Below are 13,974 nucleotides of genomic sequence, written 5' to 3'. Positions count from 1 at the left end.
CGTTTTGAGATTTAACTTGCTCGTGGGCAGTTGTTTACACACGAGCTCCGCTCATTATCTATTTAACATTTAGTTTTGTTTTATATGTACTATTTGAATTTTTACATATTTTCTTGACAGAATTACAAATTTTGTCCTTTAAAAAAAGCCAAAAACCGGTTCGTGTCCTTTTCTAAGTTTCCTTGCAGGCGGTGTACTTTAAACTTTTTTTTTCTACACGTTATGTCCTTTACGCTAACTGGGTTAGAAAAACACAGTTAAATGCCCTCACGTGAGGCGCATGTGAGGGCATTTTTGTCTTTTCACCTGTACCTGCAACTCCTTCTTCTTCTTCTTCTTCTTCTTCTGTACCTTCACTAACACCAACACCTGCCATCACCCTTCCTCAACCATCACCCAACCTTAACCACCTGCCACAATCGATTCAACCTACCTGCAACCAAACACCAAGCCGACCCTATGAATTCAACCACTGCCACCATAGCTTCACCTCCGGCGAGCCACCACCACTGTCTTCTCCGGCAAGCCACCGACACTGCCACCGGAACCACCATACATCATTCTCTCTTTCTCTCTCTCTCTCTCTTTCTCTCTCTCTCTCTCTCTCACTCATCCCCCAACACTACCACCACCACCATTGTCGTCCGATCAAAACAAAACCCAAATCAAAATCCATTAGCATATTCTGGTAAATCCGAACCTAATAGAAGCCCATTCATCATCCTCGGCCAAATCGGAAGCCTATCAAAGTTCATTCATCCTATTCTGGCAAATCGGAAGCCTAATAAAAGTTCATTCTTTCGATTCCGGCCAAATCGGAACCCTAATTAAAGCTCCATTAAAGTATTACGACTCGATCTACCTGAAACCCACGTTCCGTACAGTCACCGGCATTTGGGGATTGAATACGGATGATTTTGTCGCCTACGGTGGTAGTTAATAGGTGGTGTTTGCAAGTCTTCATCGCCGGCGGTGGTCCACGTTTTTCCGGCAAGTGAGAGAGAGAGAGAGAGAACGATGGTGGCCAGTGGAGTTTGGCAGGAGGCGCTCCACGTGAATCGGGGAAATAAGTGAATCGGAGGAAGGGTGAAACTTCTGGTGGTGGCTCGCCGGAGGTGAAGCTATGGTGGCAGTGGTTGAATTCATAGGGTCGGCTTGGTGTTTGGTTGCAGGTAGGTTGAATCGATTGTGGCAGGTGGTTAAGGTTGGGTGATGGTTGAGGAAGGGTGATGGCAGGTGATGGTGTTAGTGAAGGTATAGAAGAAGAAGAAGAAGAAGAAGAAGAAGAAGGAGTTGCAGGTACAGGTGAAAAGACAAAAATGCCCTCACATGCGCCTCACGTGAGGGCATTTAACTGTGTTTTTCTAACCCAGTTAGCGTAAAGGACATAACGTGTAGAAAAAAAAGTTTAAAGTACACCGTCTGCAAGGAAACTTAGAAAAAGACACGAACCGGTTTTTGGCTTTTTTTAAAGGACAAAATTTGTAATTCTGTCTATTTTCTTTTCTAACCCTTTGAAATTGCATATTTTCCCTTCCTAATCATTTTTTATAAATATTTTAATTTTAATTTTTTTACATATAACATAAAGACAATATTTACCTCTTTTAATCATAAATTTATATATAACAATAATTACAAAAATATATAAAGAGATAGAAGACATGTTTTGACTCGAATGCCGACTATATCAACAACTTTTGGTCTACTGGTAGGAGGTTTGGGTTTTCTAGTGGAAACTCGAGTTCGATCTCACTTGTGACACTTTTGGTGAATTAAGATAATAAAATATTTGAGTTAGCCCTTATGCAAGGTTGTCAGTTCGAATCCCGAGTCTACCCGGGTTTTCGTCCCACCGTGTGTTACAACAGAGAGTTCGCCTCTTGTGGTGATACAACGATTATAAAATGACAGCCGACTATATTGTTTCTCAGGGGAACCCCCAAGCCAAACTCTTAAAATAGTGTGGGCTAGAGGTACAAAAAAACTGGTTTCGAACCTAACCTGGATGTTCCTACCCGAAACCGGACTCGACCCTACTTGCGGGTATGGGCTGGGATTTGGGTTTCCTCCCAGAATTGTACCAGGTACCGGACCCAGTGTAACCGGACCGGGCTTTAGGTCAAAACCTGACCCAACCCTACCCGAAAAAAGCCCAATGAAACTGGTCAAAACCCGGTCAAATACCTAACTATATCCGAAACCGGTTGCTACTCGGACTCGGTTTTGACTTTTGTTGACCATACCTAGAACTGATTCCTATCCAGTTCTGGTTCCTGAAAATACCCGATTTGTGCACCTATAGTGGGTTTAGTTAAGACAATATAGTCCGTCAAAGCAAGGCAACTAAACTCTTCAATTTGAAGAGCATGGTAGCATAAAACACAAAAAAACATTAAATATTTATCAAAACAGTTAAATATATAAAACCAAGATTAATATAATTAACTCTAAGAATTTAATTTTAAATTCCATATTAAAAACAATAATTTCCAGAGAATCTAACAAATCTCAAATCAAAGCATATTTGTTCATCTCTGCGAGTCCATCATTCTCGCAAAGTCCTCGAAGCACACGAACCCATCCCCATTCTTATCCACCTCACTTATCATACGCCTACACTCCTCTAACGTGCACCGCCCCTCACCAACTATCATCTCAAACACCGCAAACAACTCCTCCGCCGTTATCAGTCCGTCACGGTCCGTATCAAACACCTCAAACGCGCCTCTTATCTCCTCCTCACGCGCCGCCGGACCGAACGCCGCACTGATCGCCTCGAACTCCGTCAAACTTATGTTTCCGTCGCCGTCCGTGTCGATCTCGTCGATCATGAGCTTCAGTTCCTCCGCCGGAATCGGTTCGATCCGGAGTAATAGAGATTCGAGCTCCGATCTGGTGATCCTGCCGTCGCCGTCGGTGTCGAGTATGTTGAACGCTTGGATTAGTTCGTCGGAAGTGGTTTGGTGTGGTAGAACGCTCGTCGGAGTGGTGATTCCGGTGGATTTTGACTTTGACTTCCGGTGAGTGGACTCCGGTGAGGCGGATGACGTGGCGAGTGATGAATTGGAGGAATTGGAGGAGTGGAACGACGACGTATCGGATCTGGAAACGGAGGTGCGTTTCTTTGATTTGAATAGGTTCTTAGGGTTTATTTTTGCGAGTTTCATGATTAATAATAATAATAATATAATGAAAATGATAATAGAAACAATAATAATAATAATGTTTTGGTGGGATGGAAAGAGGGAGGAAGAAGGGTGGGATTATAAGTAGGAATGAAGGGGAGTCCATAGTGAGCTTCGAGGAAGCTTCGTTGGAGCCGTTGGATGACAATTTATTGGGTGATATAAAGTGTTAAGTCTATTGGGGGTGATGTGTTGAATTTTTTATTATTAAACATGGTATGCTTTTAAATAGTGAATATACGTAGCTACAAGTAGATGTGCATAAACCGGTTTAAAATTTAAAACCGGTTTAGGTTAATATCGGTTAGGTTTGTTTAACAAAAGTCAAAACCGGTTTATTATCGGTTTCGTTTCGGGTTGAAACCCGTTTTTGCCATGTTACGATCGGTTTCGATTCGGGTTTTGATTGGTTTATGTTCGGGTTTTGATCGGTTTTTGCTCGGTTTTGGCCGGTTTCGGTTTGGTTAACCGGTTTAGAACCGGTTTTGGTGGAGAAAATTACAAACCGGTTCCGAGCCTACGGTTTCAATAGGTTCCAAGCCGGTTTCTACATAAACGGTTTCAAACCGGTTCGGTTTCGGTTCCGTTTTCGGTTCGGTTCGGTCAACCGGTTTATTTGCCCATCTCTAGTTACAAGCAGTGTTGTAAAAATCGCTAGTCGGGCGGTGGGGTGGGGACTAGCGATTAATCGGGATTAATTGGATCGGACTTTAATGTATATTTTTCAGTTTTATATATACACGCACACATTTTTATATGTCATTTTCAGTTTATACATGCACAAACATATTTTGGCTAGAAATTTGCTAGAATCTCGCTAGAAACCGCTAGTTTTTGTTGGAATCTCGCTGGAAACTGCTAACTTTGGTTGGAATCTCGCCGGAAACCACTGATTTTGGCCGGATCTCATCGAAAGCCGCTGACGTTAGTTGGATTTGACTGTTGACCGATTAGTTAGCCGACTAGCCCGAAATTAATCAGTGAAGTGGGGACTAGCGATTAGTCGGGGATTAATCGGTGCCTAGTCGAGATTTTTGCAACATTGGCTACAGGTGTAAGCGGGTCGAGTTGTTTGTAAAATACTTGAGATTGGATTGATAAAAGTTTGAAATGAGTTAGAGCTTGAAATAAAGAGTCTTGTGGTTGGTGTCTTAGTGGTAGAGAAAAAGTTTTTTAAACACTTGAAAGTTCTGGATTCGAGTCCCACGGATAACAAAGAAATTTGTCGTTCGAGAAAAAAAGGTTATCGGACCCAAGCTTAAGCCTCGTATGAGAAGGTCATTTAGGCTCGTCGAGCCTTGTGTATATTTAAGTTTTAACTTTGTGTGACTTTTTTGCATCAGTTACATGTCGTACAATTGAGCTCGAGTCGTGCTTTTGTTTGTTTAAGACACTGTGTATGGGCTAGAGTTAAACTTAGGTTCGTTTATGGTTTTTCTTAGAATATATAAAAATAAATGAAAATGTATATTAATTAACTGATAAATTACAAGCGAGTCGAGATCGAGTTTAGATAAATGATTTATGAACCAAGCTCTAACTTTATAAATATCACCCAGACATGTTGCAGAGACAAAGTCTTTTGAACACATGAAAGTTCTGGATGCGAGTCCCATGGACAACAATGACATTTGCCTAAAAAAAAAGTTAGACCAAAGTTTGAGGATCGTATGAGAAGATTGTTTAGGTTCTTTGAGCATTGTGTATTCTTAAGCTTTAAATCTTTGGGACTTCTTTGTATTAGTTTCACATTGCAAAGTTGAGCTTGAGTCGTGAGCTTTTGGTTCGTTTAAATAACCGTGTATGAGCTAGAGTTAAACTTTAGGCTCGTTTATGGCTTTTCTTGAAATAAATGAGAAAGTATACAAATTATTTGATAAATTATAAGCGAGTCAAGATCAACTAGAAACACGATTCATGAGTCGAGCTCGAGTTTTAGACTTTTTCGCATCTGTCACGTGTGCCGAGGAAACAACTTAAGACATCTCTATAAACATCAACAACACCTGTTTTCATATATCCTAACATAGACCTATATGATATATCCATAGATGCATCTTATACTTAACTTATACTCCGACTCTTGCTTCACCTAGGTCCCTTTAACGTTCTCTTTCTTTGTTGAAATGCTGAAAAGGAAAGATGGATCCAAAAACATATGGTGTTTATCCGTGAAAAGTAGGGATGATGATGATGGGTCAAATTCCAACTTCATACTTGATTATAAAAGTTTAACTCTGGCTCATAACCCGTTAGGCATCGGGTCAAGTCAAGGCTCCTGTTGCCCAGAGCCTTGACTTTCCATGTTTTTTAGTCAAATGCGTGCTTTGGCAAACTCGTTGGTTCAGGATATTTTATATACAGTGTATACTTAATTTATAAATAATTAAGTGTTTATACATGATTACAAACAAATAAAACAATGAAAATAAATACTTTAAATACATGTGACCACGTTATCTTTTATCTATAGAATTTTTAGATTTTATTAAAAAAAACGTTATTAATAGTGATAATCCAATTGGTATATTCGTAAATAAATAACTTCCACATTGATCCAAGTTTTGTGGAATATATATGATCTACTATTCTTAGTAATAAAATACGATTAAACCATCACATCAATTACTTTAGTTATTAATAAAGGAGTAGACTACCGAATATATCCCATATCACACGGTAAGAACACGGAGTTGAGACTATGACGTGCACACAACGATATGTATATTCACAATTTCACATTGTTCCGTTTACTTTTCATCATAGATTGCATAGACCTTGAAAATTTTAAACAATGGTGGATTACATACGTACGGGTTTGGTCCTCGAAGACCCAAAGGCTTATACTCTCATTAGAGGTGCACCATATTACACAAGTGAGTGTGAATTCGACGTTGGACCGTTGGTTTCTCTTCTAATGGGTTCATTATCAAAGATCGAGAAAACATGGAATGGTATAATCACATGGCTTTTTTTTTTGGGGATGAATTCCCTTAAGTCGATTTTACAACATGTTTTCGGTTACATTTTAGTAGCATAAATTCCCCACTAGATCGTATATCATGATAATTTTTGGCATGCATCTTACAAATAACAAGAGATGAAATCTTGTGTTTATTTCTTTCGATCAAACAATAGGTGTATCCGTAAGTTCTAATAGTGTGAGAAGTTGCAAAGTCGCATGTATCATGAAAAAATTGAGTTATTACCAAAAAAACGTGAAGTAAAATCTCACTCGTAACAAATTGTTGGTAAGTTTGGAGATGATGGATAGGTTAAGTCAAACATTTTCTTTATCCAAAAAGATAGAAAGGTTGGTCTCGTTAACAATCTGAACTGAAATACTGAATAACTTTTTCTTGACATATAAGGTATAACTGTATAATATCTGGATGGCATGAAGTGTGACACAAGGAAGACTACTAATAACGCAAAATGATGAGAGAAAGTAAAGAGATTATGTGTCTCAATTCTCAAATAACACATCATACGTGGACACGCCTTATAGCACGATCATGTCTCCCATTAAGCACGCCTGGGCTGACAAGTACTTAGAATTGGCATGCTTGTGTCTTAGAAAGGACACGCCTCGGCCAACAACGGTCTAGATAAAACATGACTGTGCCTTCTAAAAGGCTTGGCTGGGCTGCCAAGATTTGTGAAAGCCATGCCCGCGCTCGCTAAATGCCTAAATCAGCTTGGGGCAAATAAGTTCGTAATTAACAAAAATCGAATTAGAACTGGAATAGGTTTGAATTCGGATTAGGAAATTTAGCACTGCTAAATTGAATAAAAACACATCAAATGAGATGATACAGGTATATTATAATAGTTGTTGTTAGGTAGGATGAATTGAGCATGATTGGTCATGAGGACAAGTCAAGTCACAATTGTATGCATTATGGAGTTGGACTGGACCGATGGGTGGCACTTGGCCACATGCACCATTCTATGTATCGGACAATACTTTCGAAATTACTTTCCATGTCCCATTGCGCGTGTTTGCTGGAATATGTCCATTTAAATAAATACTAGGATAATGTATACAAGTATAATTTATATAGGTTAAAAGCTTTTAAAGTCACCCACCACCTTGAGAGATCCACACGTGTATACGCTCATTGCATCGGTTCGTGTATGATCACTGGCTTAACTGTTGGAGTATCCATGGGGTTTTGGTTTGTTGGACCTTCTGACGGGTTGTTCATGACGTTTTCAAACCAAAAAAATCGGCTTTTATTATGATGTTTTAGTTTTTTTCTATCATTATAACTATTTATTTGATATAAACTATAAATAATTATTATTATTGCAAATTAATATAACCTATAAAGGGGAATATAAATTATAAAATTATACAACTTTTTGAAAGATATCATAACTATTGTGAGATAAGGATATGCATTAAGTGTGGAAGATTGGAATGGTGGAAAATAGAGACTCCATTTGGATTTGCTGGATACCCATCATACCATAGGCCTTAGCCTCATGTCCATGCTTTAGACCACGGGTTGTGTGCGTTAAACCCCATACCGATAAAGCCACATCATCACATATGTGTGCGCTAAATCAAAACGAGCTCGTTAAAGTTGGACGCCAAAATGGAAGACGGCACCCTCTTAACGCCTTAAAGGAACCGAGGAGAGGGAGTCCACACAAAACCAACCAATAACACTTAACAAATTTTCTTTTATTTATTATTTTAGTTAAACTGCAATGAACTTGTTAAAGGGGATGTAAGTTGAAATCCAATGTCTATGTGGTAGTGATGTGGCAGACTGTTATGTATGGATATTATTCTGAACATCATATGGCATGAGTAAAAGTGCATAACAATTAACAAATACGATCATGATCTAAGGCTCTTGTATCTCTCCCTTAAGAATACAACATTGACTGCTATCAATAAGAAAGAAAATATTTTTTTAGGGATACATATAAGGTTAAGTAGTTGCAAAAGAACTTAGAAAATAAATATTGTATCTTGTTTTATTATATTGAAGAAATATCTTTAATTAGATAATATACTTGTAATATCATTATATCAACGTCCCACTATTGACAACAAGTGTCTTAAGTTGTTGATAGGATAACAAGTAAGTGGTAACAAGCTAACAACTTATCATAGCCGATGATAGAAGTGTACAATGCATCACACAGTAATTTGCTGTTTTTATAATTGGTTGTTCTTGAGATCGTAACATTCGTTTATTCCAACCATTAGCATGTTGTGAAAGAATAAATGCACGAATTTAAGAACTTAGTAACTAACTAATATATTACGATTCAAAAAACCTTTTAACCGGTTATAACAATATTACCTGAAAAACTCATGCGCTTAAAAACATATAAGTATATGCAATATGACAAAAGGCAGTATATGCATAGAAGCAAGGTTGTTAAGGTCACTAGTCGAGAGGTGGGGTGGGGACTAGCGATTAATCGAGATTAATCGGATCAGACTTTAATGTTTAATTTTCAATTACACACACATACACACAGTTTTATATGTAATTTTTGGTTTATATATACATATACACACTTTGCCTGAAATTGGCGGAATCTCACCTAAATCCCTTAATTTTGGCTGGAATATCGCTGGAAAACGCCGATTTTGGCTGGAACCTCGTTAGAAAACGCCAACTAAGTTCGATTAATCTCGATTTTGCCGGATTTGACCATTGACTGATTAATTGACCGACTAGCTCAAAATTTATTAGTGGGGTGGGGACTAGCGATTAATCGGCACATAATCAGGATTTTTACAGCCCTACATAGAAGTTAGAACTTGTCTATATCTTCTATGACTGACATCAAGTCTCCTTAGGTGGTGAAAGATGAAGCACTTGCCTACTTGTTAAGTGTATCAGGCATCATTCATATCGTACATTGTGTTATAAAATGTGTCCTCATGCTAGTCAGTAGTCATTGACAGCACATGCTCTAAGGGTGAAAAGGAAAGTGGACAAACATAACTACTACATTGAAAGAAAATAACCAATAAAGCCAATATAGGAAATATGTTCATGTGTTTCACAACTTGTGTTAAGTTGCTATGCCTATAGATATATATCCTAGTATAAAGTCTAGAAATAGTTTACTTTTCAAAGAAAGTTAATGATAATGTCTTGTGAGTCTATAGTCATAAAGCATTAGTTAATAATATATAAAATATATTTATATTTTTTGATTCACAGGTGACTTTTGGATGAGACAACAAGAAAGTGATTGGTTAAAGAATATATATAAGCATTGTTATATCTAAGTTGCATAGAATGCAATGACGCCACCAATGTCACAATGCAACGAGCAAATAAAAGCATACAAAAACAACAAAATGTATATAAAATTCACCAAAGTAATCATTTTGATTCAAATTAGTTGCATTTAACTTCTTTTCTTAACTATATCTATAGCATACTAACTATTAGAACTTAAAACAGGACCATATGCATTTTTTTAAATAATTTATATGAAAATATTACAATCTAGTCACTGGAAATTTGACATAAGCGTCGACACGTGAGGATATCTACATGTATGAGATATAGCAAAACCCTTTCCAAAATCGGAATAATTATGAACTCTCGAAAAATATCAACATTTAGAAAAAGTATCTGTAATAATGAAAAAGAAATACAATGGCACGGATAATATTTTGATTTTTAGACTAATATGATAAAGGAAAAATGAGCTTGACCAAAATGATTATTTACATGTATTTTCAGAGACTTTATCGCCCCACTATACCTTGTCTTATAGTTAATTACACGAGTCTTTCAGTTTATGCATATTATTATTTTGGTTCTACTTCTTAGATATTATGGGTTTAGTCCCCTATGTTTTAAGACCCGTAAAAAAGATGGTTCATAGCATAACAAACCTATAATTTTTTTACAAAAATAATAAAGTACCCTTAATTTAGAAAAAAAAAAAGAATCTTTAACTTAAATAATATAATCGTAGGTTGGAAATTTTATTAATTAATTCACTGTAATATAATTAAAATTGTCTTGTGGGCCTTTTACATCTGAGGAAATCAAGGCTCAAAAGATTCGTGGGTTAAAATTGTATTGGGCCTCAGTTTAGAACAGGGCTAATCTGAATAAGTTTATTGTGCTCCTGAGAATTTAGATAGCCCAATTCAAATGGTGTTTCATCTTTTGTGTATTTCAAAATGTACGTACTAACAAAATCAACGATAAATGTGGACACACTTGCTACAAACGATCTAAGCTACTCGCAAGCCACTTGAGATTGAATCTATAAAAGACTTGAAACGAGCTGAGCCTCAAATAAAGCTCGAAGCTTGTAAGGAAAAATCGTTTAGGCTCATGAATAAGCCTTGTCTATTTTTAAACCCTTTTGATTCTATTTATTAATTTTACATTGCACAATCAAACTCGAACCGAGCTTTGACTTGGTTAAGGTGTTACCCTTGAGCTCAATCCAAGCTTAGACTCGTATAATGCCCTAGTTTCGATAATAAATAAATAAAATGTCACGAGTCGTTTTAGTTATCGTATTATATGGCGTCGTTTAAATTTATTTAAATATTTTAAGAAAATGGATAAGGTTAAGAGAGACTGATGGACTCAAAAATGATTATAGGCCTAAAGCCTTTTAAACTTTGCCTATTTAAACCCCTAAACCCTAAATCCTCATCATTTCCATCATCATTCCAATCATACACCCATACACACAACACAAATCTCCACTACACCAAACATTCCAAAATCCAATTTCAACCATCCAATATCTAGTTCTACCACATCAAAAAGGTAACATTATATCTATTTTCGTTTCGTTTTCTTTTCTATAAAATTGATAATAAATAAACAAGTAAAGGTTAAAAAACGAGAACGAACCGAACCGAACCGAGTGAGAAACGGATCTCGGTGAAAGAAGTGGGATTAATAAGGATCTATCTATACATTATAAATGGAGGTATAAATGTATATGTATATATATGTGGGTATCTATACAAATGCAAGCATAGGATAAGATTAAAATGAAAACCCACTTGAATTCTGAAAACCCGCGAAAACCTTATCTAAAATCGTTTTTTATTTTTATTTTTTGTTACATGTAATATATGCTGTAACATTTAATACAAAACACCGAAACATAAAAAAAAATGTTTTGCTATTTTTTAACATTTTTTTACTAATCTTTATAGAGAGAAAAATTTATATTTATATTTACATTTTATATTCATTTTAATTGTAAACCACAAGAATTAAACATTAATTAAAAAATGTGATTGAGAATGGGTTCATAGAGATTTCACAACTCAAGCAGTTTTTCATTCATTTTATATTTAGCCAGCAAGTGTGTGTGTGTGTATATGGGGGGGGGGGGGGGGGGGGTCTACCGGGGGTCTACCACCAAAACCAAACGGAATTGGAGGTCCAAGGGTACAACCCGTGTCTGGAATCGAGCTCCGGGAAGGCTAGGCTCGGCTCCGGCGACCTGAAGGCAAGCACGAAACCCGAGGCATGACCCAAACTGAACCAGATCTGGACCTGTTATGCGAACCCGTGCGAGATTATCTCCGAGCATCGCATCGCATGACGTGCGAACTCCAACGTTTCGCTTCGCATGATGTCACCGTGCGAAGTTGCCGATTCGAAATACCATGCGAAATACCCGTGCGAAAAACCCGACGCGAAATCCTATGCGAAAAACCCGACGCGAAATGTTCGTGCGAACCCCTTCGGTGCGAAAGGGTTCGGGTACGGGTTGTGTGGGAGCTGGAGTCAAGGGGCGGTGTGGTGTGCGGCCGGCGATGGAAATGGCAGCGTGGTGGGGGAGGGGGTTGGTCATGGGTCTTATGTGGGTCAGTGGGTGTGTGGGTATTATAATAATAATAATAATAATAAATAATAATGTAAAAGTAAAGGTAATAAATGAATATTACTAGCTTATGATAAAAGAAAAGGGTGGAAAACTAAACGAGATCCGGACCCGAGACCCGACTCAGTTAGAACCCGTAACCCGCCTCCAACAAATTAATACGATTGGAAGGAGATTCGAGCAACTAACTCGCTAAAAATGGAAACTCATTAACTAGTGTTAACTTATAAAGTGTGTGTGTGTGTAAGACAATAATATATATGATTATGAAAACATAAACCAAACAAGAGTCGAATATAAACCTGACACGAACCCGAACTCGCTTAAGGAAACGTTGACATATAAACGCATTACGAATGTGAACTAATAATAATAAAATAAGTATATATGATATATATATATATATAATAAAAATATATAGTTAAGGATGTAAACTAATGAAGACGGTTCGTTAATAAAACGAGGTTAAGTACATTGAGCTAATACGATCGGTTCAAGAAGGTTATATGTTTGGTTTAGTTAACTTAAAAAGTTAACCCCGTTAACTTTAGAGATGAATAATAAGAAATTATAGATGATTAATATGTGTACGTTATTAACAGTTAGTCGAGCCCAGATGAATAAAGGAATTACTATTAATGGTGAACGCAACAGGATCCAGGTGAGTTCTAGCCCCTTTCTCTGTGACGTTTTCGGGGTTGTGTGCATACTCCTATATGATAGTTGAAACACTTATCCTAAGTGATAAGTGTAAGATACGTGTATGATTGTGCATTGACTGCTATTATTATATAATGTTTATATGATAGAATGTGTATTGTATATATGTATATTATATATACATGAGACAGGTAAAGTATGCATGTACGATAATGAAAGTATAAAATAAACGTATGGATATATATATATATATGTATATTGTGTATATACATGAAGCAGGTAAAGTATGCACATACGATAATAAAAGTATGGAATGAACATATGGATAGTTGACGGGACATGTATGGTCATATGGTTAAACGAGACAAAGGGATCAGACCCTACTAATATCTGAGATTGTGATAGAGAGACCAGACCCTAATAATATCTGAGATTGCGATAGAAGGGACCAGACCCTAATAATATCTGAGATAGTAGGGACCGGATCCTCATAATATCTGAGATTAGAGGGACCAGACCCTATTAATATCTGAGATGAGGGACCAGACCCTAAAAATAACTGAGATAGAGGGACCGAACCCTAATAATATCCGATATAGTAGAAGTAGAGTAGTTTACGGTATACATTAGGAAAGTAGTAAGGAAGGTGTGTAAATATGTACGTATGTACTTAAAGTATATATATGAACAAGTAATAATAAGAAAAGTATGAAATACGTATCTTCGGACGCGTATAGGTATGGACGTGAATGTATTGTATGTTAATTGATTAACTAGAACTCACTCAGCGTATCTGACTTTTAGTATGCACGCAGGTGAGTAGGATGAGACAGGTGGCTTGAGGGAGACACGTGGCGAATAAAAGAAGACTGACATCGAAGAAAGTAAGAGACACGTGTTATTTATAATTTATGTTTAAAGACTTATGTTAAGTTATTTTAAGACAAGATGTTTATGCTATGTATGAAGGGTTGACTTTTAATTCCGCGAAATGTTTTAATTAACTCTGATTTACGAATTATGTGAATGAGTAAATTCAACCAGCGAGAAAGTAGGGCACCCGTGTCGGGGGCCTTACAACTCGTCCAAGATTTTTTCTCAAAATATATAAAATAATAAAAAATATATACAAACTAATTAATAAACAAAAAACATGCCAAGTTTGAGTCACTCCGATCTTTGCTTGAACACACGATCACAAGCTATGCAGTCTATCTCGATTATCGGTACTCACGTGAAATATCGGTACTGATAATATCGGCGATATTGA

At 36.9% G+C, this 13,974-nt stretch overlaps 1 pseudogene; it reads right to left on the bottom strand.

Annotated features, from left to right (window-relative positions):
- Positions 1-2,531: 2,531 nt before the first annotated feature.
- LOC143634151 (putative calcium-binding protein CML35 pseudogene) lies at positions 2,532-3,170 on the bottom strand (annotated as a pseudogene).
- Between the last annotated feature and the right edge of the window lie 10,804 nt (positions 3,171-13,974).

This window comes from Bidens hawaiensis, unplaced genomic scaffold, assembly GCF_021521415.1.
Source record: "Bidens hawaiensis isolate Kalapana, Puna unplaced genomic scaffold, B.hawaiensis_p1.1 tig00007028_1, whole genome shotgun sequence".
NCBI classification, from domain to species: Eukaryota; Viridiplantae; Streptophyta; class Magnoliopsida; order Asterales; family Asteraceae; genus Bidens; species Bidens hawaiensis.
The sequence above is the reverse complement of the archived record's forward strand: the minus strand, read 5'-3'. Positions and strand labels throughout refer to the sequence as shown.